Source organism: Ochotona princeps, chromosome 25 (genome assembly GCF_030435755.1).
Source record: "Ochotona princeps isolate mOchPri1 chromosome 25, mOchPri1.hap1, whole genome shotgun sequence".
Classification (NCBI taxonomy): Eukaryota; Metazoa; Chordata; class Mammalia; order Lagomorpha; family Ochotonidae; genus Ochotona; species Ochotona princeps.
The window spans coordinates 16421616-16429019 of record NC_080856.1 but is presented as its reverse complement, the minus strand read 5'-3'; positions in this window follow the sequence as shown (position 1 = coordinate 16429019).

Below are 7404 nucleotides of genomic sequence, written 5' to 3'. Positions count from 1 at the left end.
AATGAAGGTTGCCAATAGACATCAAGGTCCACTATTTGTTAGGCATTAGGCAGAATGTATGGAGGCATATGTTGATTTATTTAAACTCACTGGCTCTGCTACTACAGGTGGGAACGACTCTCCTTACTTTCTAGATAATGAAAACTGAGACCGAGAAAGGTGAAGTGAGTTGCCACAGGCCCACACAGGAAGTCAACGATGGGTAGAATTCCAGAACTCCCAAGCCCGTGGCTTCTATACTAAAAATCATGACGTTTGTTCTGCCCGATGTGTTGCTAGTTAAATGGATGCTGAACATGTGGACCAGCACCCTGGAGATGGCTGAAGAAGACAGAAGTACCAACAGGTTCAAGGGAGCAGCTTGGTTGTCCCCACAGTCACTACAAAGGAGCCAGGATGACAGGAAGTAGATGAGGCAAGGGAGGATATGAATGAGGTCATTCATTTTGTTGCCTCTTGCTGCGGGAGACAGGCGAACGGCAACCATGAAGGGAGTAGCTGAAAGAGGGTGAAGACTGTGGCTCTCCTCCACCTGCAGCTACTGAGGAAGCGCAGCCTCTCAGCTGAGGACCTCAAGTGTTTGTTACTGGCCAAAGACAAGAGCATCCTCCTCCAGCTTCCAGCTGAGCGGTTCACTGCACTTGGACTGCTCATCTTTTCTTTGTCAAGATCACCTTCTGCTTCTCTTCCTGATGCTGAGCAGGACTTTCTGTGTAGCTCAGGGACAAGGACCTGCTCCTCAGTACACGTACACACAATGGAGACACAACTGCCACCATGAGGGCATCATCCTCTTTTTTAAAAGATTTATTTTATTTTTATAATTGGAAAGGCAGATAACACAGGAGAGACAGACAGAAATATCTTCCATCTGCTGGTTCACTCCCCAAATGACCACAATGGCTGGAGCTGAGCCCATCTAAAGCCAGGAGTCAAGAACTTCTTCTGGGTCTCCCATGTGGGTGCAGGGTCCCAAGGCTTTGGGCCGTCCTCCACTGCTTTCCCAGGCCACAAGCAGGGAGCTGGATGGGAAGTGGGCCACAGGGATTAGAACTGGCAACCATATGGGATCCCAGGCATGCAAGGTGAGGATTTTAACCACTATGCCAACACGCCGGGCCCAGGCTAGTAAGAGTTTCAAAACACATGTATGTTGAGCTGTGTGAACTCGGGAGGCATATGTAATTAACAGTAACAGGGTCTTTTCACACACTTACTGTACCATATATTTTAGTATATGCTGCCATAAGAAAGCATCTAAGACTGGGTAATTTATAAACAACACGAGCTTATTTCTAACAGGTTTGCAGCTTGACAAGTCTAAGATAGAGGCATGAAGATAGGGTGCCTGCACAGGGCTATTTTTAATATTGCACCCCTCTTGCTACACCCCCACAGGATAGAAGGGATGAACAAATGCTTTAATATTGTCACCTTGGGGTTTGAGCTCCTGCATGTGAAACCTGGGGACATGTCCACTGAAACTATGGCACCCAGAAAGCCGGAGAACCTCTTGCAAGTGACACGGAAGGTCAGCTGAGGGGAGCGTTAGGGAGCAGCTGGAGAAACCTTTCTCAAGTACAGGAAACAGTACCATCGGCTACTTGCCACAGTATCACAAGCTACTTGCTGATGGCATAAAGGCATGGCTATAGGGCACTTTAGTATCTTACTCCACTTGATACTGCTATGAAAAAAAAATCCACCTATGACTAGGTATTTCAGTAAGAAAAAAACAGAGAGGTTTATTGAGCTCATAGTATGAGAGACCAAGGGCGTAGTACCGTGACTGGCATTTTAAGAGGGCTTCCTGGTAGCACAGAGAGGAGGGCATTCAAGAGAAGTGTCATTGGTAAGACAAGAAGTGAGACAGCCACCAAAGCTGAACTCACTGGATAACAACCCACTCGAGAGCTAACCGATTCAGTCCCATGACAGCGGGGAGCATTCTCACAAGACAAGTATTTCTGTCTTACTGCCCTAGTCCACTTTTTAAAAGATACTACATTGAGCTCAGCCCGGTAGCCTAGAGGCTAAAGTCCTTGCCTTGCATGCACCAGGATCCCATGTGGGCTCTGTTTCTAATCCTGGAGGCCCTGCTTCTCATTCAGCTCCCTTCTTGTGGCCTGAGGAAGCAGTCAAGGATGATCCACAGCCTTGGGACCCTGCACCTGTGTGGGAGACTGGAAAGAGACTCTGGGCTCCTGGCTTCAGATTGGCTTGGCTGCAACCATTGCAGTCGTTTGGGGAGTGAATCATCAGATGGAAGATCCTCTCTGTATATCTGACTTTCATAAATAAATACATAAATCTTCAGACAAAAAAAAAATAAGATACTACTTTGGGCCCAGCATAATGGCTCAATTGGCTAATCTACCTACAGCAACTGCATCCCATATGGGTACTAGTTCATATTTTGACTGGTCCACTTCCCATCCAGCTCCATGCTGGTGGCCTGGAAAAGCAGTAGAAGATGGCTCAAAGCCTTGGGACCCTGCACGTGAGGAAAAGACCTGGAGGAAGCTTCTAGTTTCTGGCTTTGGATCAGCTCAGCTCCAGGAGTCGTAGCTATTTGGGGAGTGAACCAGTGAGTGGAAGATTTTCTGTTTCTTTCTCTCTGTAAATCTGTCTTTCCAATTAAAAATTTAGTATCTTAAAAAAAAGAAAAAGGGGGTGCAGGCAGGCTCGTAGTACAAGATGTGGGGCTGGCAGTAGGCTTAGAAGGGAAACTGTGGGCACGCCTCTGATGGCTGCAGCTCCCCTCGGTGAGCATGAGAAGCAGGGTTGGAGGTAGACCTGGCTGAACAGACAGTAACATCTGGTAGCATAAGCGTGGGCTGGATAGAGGGGTCGGTTGGGTTGAGCTGGGATCCAACACTCACTGATGTGTACAGAGCTGAAGGGGATGTGGGACAGAATGCACCAGTCTGCTGCACATACCGTCACGTACAAGAACCAGGGTTTGGGGTGGGCCTAGTTGGAATTACTGGAGGTCACCCTGAGTGGGCTGCAGTTTCCACTGGTGAGCATGACGGCTGAATATGTAGTGGGCAGGGCTGGGCTGGGCCACAGCATCCACTGGTTTGCATAAGAGACGGGGCTGGAGACAGAACTGACAGGGCAGCGTAGGCTGATGTGGGTGATGGATAGAGCTGGACTCCATACTGGATGGCACACACGTCAGGTCTGGGGTCATGTCAGCAAGGTTTCTTTGGGATCCCTTCACTCAGCTGAACCACTGGACTCACCTCCAACTATGGGGAGAATCGCAGTATCTGTGGTCTGACCGTACAGTATCTTGCGTCAGAACTGGGCCTCCTCAGTTGATGTGGACAGCATGCCTAGATGCACATGGGGGATATGGCAGTCCATTGGGCCCTAAAGAGGATATATGATACCACAGTAGAGGAAGAAGGGCAGAATAAACTGGATAACTCTCCCAGCCAAGTGTTCACAGCAAATATCTGGGTGAATGGAGACTCTAAGGTGAACTATGTCAGCCAATGGACCTTAGAAGGATTTCCTCAGATGTGGCTAGGCAGAACCCCCCGCGTGTGCTCCACATCGGGATCTTGGCAAGGCATCGGGTGGTTGCTTCCCCATCCTTGGACACTGATGTAGTTAGGATGCTGGGTGGCGTTTCCCCTTAGCACTTCCCTCTCCCAGATACAGGAAGAAGAAAAATTAAATTGGAAATAGTCTCTTCCATTTTCTTCTACCCCTTGACCCTTTCCACCCTGATCAGTGGTCCTGATGGGCATGCATCCTTTTCAACTACGTAAACATCATCAAAAAAGCCCAGACCTTGATTGCTCGTTCAGCAGGTGCAGCGGGCATCGTCAAGGGGCCTGCTTGGGGTCCTCTCACTCAGCTGGTGGTGGCAGCAGAGATGACTCCGGACTGGGCGGTCCGGGTGCCAATGGTGCTGGGGGAAGCCCTCAGGCTGCCATGCGGGCACATGCTCTAGGGACTCCCGGGGTATGGCCTATGGCATGAGTGAGGCCGAGCGGGAACCTCAGCATTCATGTCCAGGAGAGGAATGAGTACAAGGTCAATGTACTTTAAGGTAAGCAAGTGTGCTGAGACTGAGTGCTTTGCAGGGGGTGGGTGGGAAGACCTTTAAAGGTAAGTCTGCAGTACTGGCACACGGGAGAGACTTGAGCTGGCACAGTCAGCATCGATTATCACCAAGTACCATTCACTGGCACACGCTAAAGCAAAGGCTGGAACCTTGAACTCTCTCCTTCCCCAGAGACAAGAAGAAATAGAAAATTTGGAAACAATGGTTACACCTACTTTTCCCTAACCCTTGATCCTTCCCACCCTGATCAACCATGTTATCAACACCAAAAATAATAAAAAAATTATATATTAAGAAAAGACACCACCTCCCACCCCTCCCATGTTGGATGCTGTGCCTCCAGCATACGAATCTTTGCAGGGAACAAACCACATGCAAATCATGGCAACACCTGGGAAGCATTCTTTCAGGAGTGAGCTGAAAAAAGGGAGACCAAAAACAAGCAGTTGTGCCTTAGCAGTAAAAAACAATAGGGAGGAGCAGGCCTAACCAATGCAAATGATACCTACTGCAAAAGAAGAAAGTCAGAAAATAATGCAGGCTGCAGGAGCCTAGACCAAAGGATGCTGCTGCAAATGGCTACTGAGCACAGCTCCCCAGGATGCACAGCGCTCAAGGAAAGGAGTGGGCCAAGGCCTCTGGTTAGCAAGGGACCTTGCTAAAGACCATAAGAGTCGTCTTTTCTGCCTATTTCTGGAATGTGCTTCTTCAGCAGGTTTGGAGGGCTTTGAGACACTGGCTGCCACTAGTTTGCTAGGGTGCTGCCACTCCCAGCCATTTCTGCAACACAATGTGTCCACGTAGCGGACACTGCCCTGATGTCACTGTTACTGACAGTTCTTCAGCACCTGCTGGCCTTCTGGCCATGCAAGGACGCCGCTGGCTTCTTGCTTTTTTTTTTTTTTTCACTTTGACTTCTCTTAGGTCTAACAGGACTGATTTATTTTTTTCCCCTTTCCAAATGTAAGATTTGTTAATTATTTCTAAAGGTAGCTCATTGGACTGTGCTGTTGATATGAATATACAAAGCTAGCTTTTTCTTAAAATATAATGACAGCCCCAATACTGATATTTCTGAGTACAGATTGATAGTTTCAGAGAATGTTCTCTAGGTGTTTTTTTTTTTTGGGGGGGGTAGAAGGAGTAGCTTTTTAAAGATTTATTTATTTTTCTTGGAAAGGCAGATTTACAGAGAAATAGATGAAGATCTTCCATTCGCTGGTTCACTCCCAAAATGGGCTGCAACGGCTGGAGCTGAGCTGATCCAAAACCAGGAGCCAGGAACTTCTTCCAGGTTTCCTACATTAGGTGCCAGGGGGTCCAAGGACTTGAGCCATCCTCCACTGCTTTCCCAGGCCACCAGCTGGTTGGGACGCGTAGAAGCTGGGACATGAACTACTTCTCAATTGGGATCCCAGTGCTTGATGGGAAGGAGCAGCTAATTGAGCCCCTATGCCAGAACCCTATGCTAACTTTTGTTAAACTACTTTTTTGTAACTATTAAAATTTCATAGTAAGATATTAAAAAAAACAAAGTAATACTTAACTGCTCTGTTTTGTAAGACCTGTGAAGCTTAGGTGTGTAAGTGTCTCTGAGGGCTAGCATTGTGGCACCGCATGTAAAGTTACTGCCTGTGACGCTGGCATTCAGAGGGGTGCTGGTTCATGTCTCAGCTCCTCCACTTTTGAGCCAGCTCCCTGCCAATGGCCTGGAAAAAACAGCTGATGAACTGTACACTTCTTTTTTTTTTTTAAAAGATTTATTCATTTTATTACAGCCAGATATACACATAGAGAGAGACAGAGAGGAAGATCTTCCATCCGATGATTCACTCCCCAAGTGAGCCGCAACGGGCCGATGCGCGCCGATCCGAAGCCGGGAACCTGGAACCTCTTCCGGGTCTCCCACGCGGGTGCAGGGTCCCAAAGCTTTGGGCCGTCCTCTCCTGCTTTCCCAGGCCACAAGCAGGGAGCTGGATGGGAAGTGGAGCTGCCGGGATTAGAACCGGCGCCCATATGGGATCCCGGGGCTTTCAAGGCGAGGACTTTAGCCGCTAGGCCATGCCGCCGGGCCCAACTGTACACTTCTTAACCACGGCTGCAAAATGTTACTTTTTAAAGGTCCTCTGCAACTGTACTTCATTTTCTGGGGTTTCCACAACTGGATTGACAGAAGTCAGACCGATCCTCGCCTTCCAGCAGACCACAGCTCTCCCACCTCTTGCTTCTCGGCCCTGCTCCGTGCAGTGCACCCGTCACTGCTCACCTCCTAAGCCCCACCTGTTCATCAAGGTGCAGCTTCTATCGCTCCAGAAGGCCGACCCCGTCCTCTCACCCCCTGCTCAGCACTTTCTCAGATGGTACGGCAGCACTGTATTCCTTCTCAACGCTCAAGACACGATTATATGGGTCTTTTACAGTGTTCTTAGAATTACTGGTCTTTTAAATTTTTTCTACATATTTTTACTTTAGACTCATAAGCTGCTCGCTCCCATTTCTTTTTTAAAGATTTATTTTTACTTGAAAGGCAGATTTACAGAGAAAGAGAGACAAAGAAAGATCTTACACCTGCTGGCTCACTCCCCAAATGGCCACAATAGCTAGAGCTGAGTCAATCTGAAGCCAGAGCCTCCACACGGGTGTAGGGTCCCAAGCACTTGGCCCATCCTCTGCTGCCTTCCCAGGCCATAAGCAGGAAGCTGGACGGAACCAGTGCCCACAACGGGATGCTGGTACTTGCAGGCAGAGGATTAGCCTGTTGAGCCACAACACCAGTCACCAGTTTTTTTTTTTTAACATTATTTTTATTATTTCCATTACACAGTTTTGTAGGTATAGGGATTCCCTCCTTTCCCACCATTCCCCCTTATGACAGCAGGATGGTTCTCCAAGACCAGTTACAAGTTCAACATTCTGCTACCCACATGTAAATGCCTACCTTGAGGAAGTGGTGATTTACACGGGTCCTTGCTTCCTTGTTACCAACCTCAAGTTTAACTGCTAGGTGAACTGGGATAGGGTAAAAAAAACCCCAAAACAAAAAGCAACACCTCTTTGGTGAAACCTACTTTCTTTTAGAACGCCAAACTGGAAAACAAACAAACAAAAAACACCTGCCTACCTGTAAGAGCATACATAGGGAGGTATGGGACTTTAGTTTCCCTTAATCCCAGCAAGGGAAAGCCTTTTTAAAACCTACCAGGACATGTTAACAAAAGGCAGTGTCACGTGATTAGTAAATGTCCCTACTTATGAATACATCTAATCATTCATTTATGAAGCTGAAGATGTGGGCTTTTTACAAGGTCTCAGTAAAATGGCAC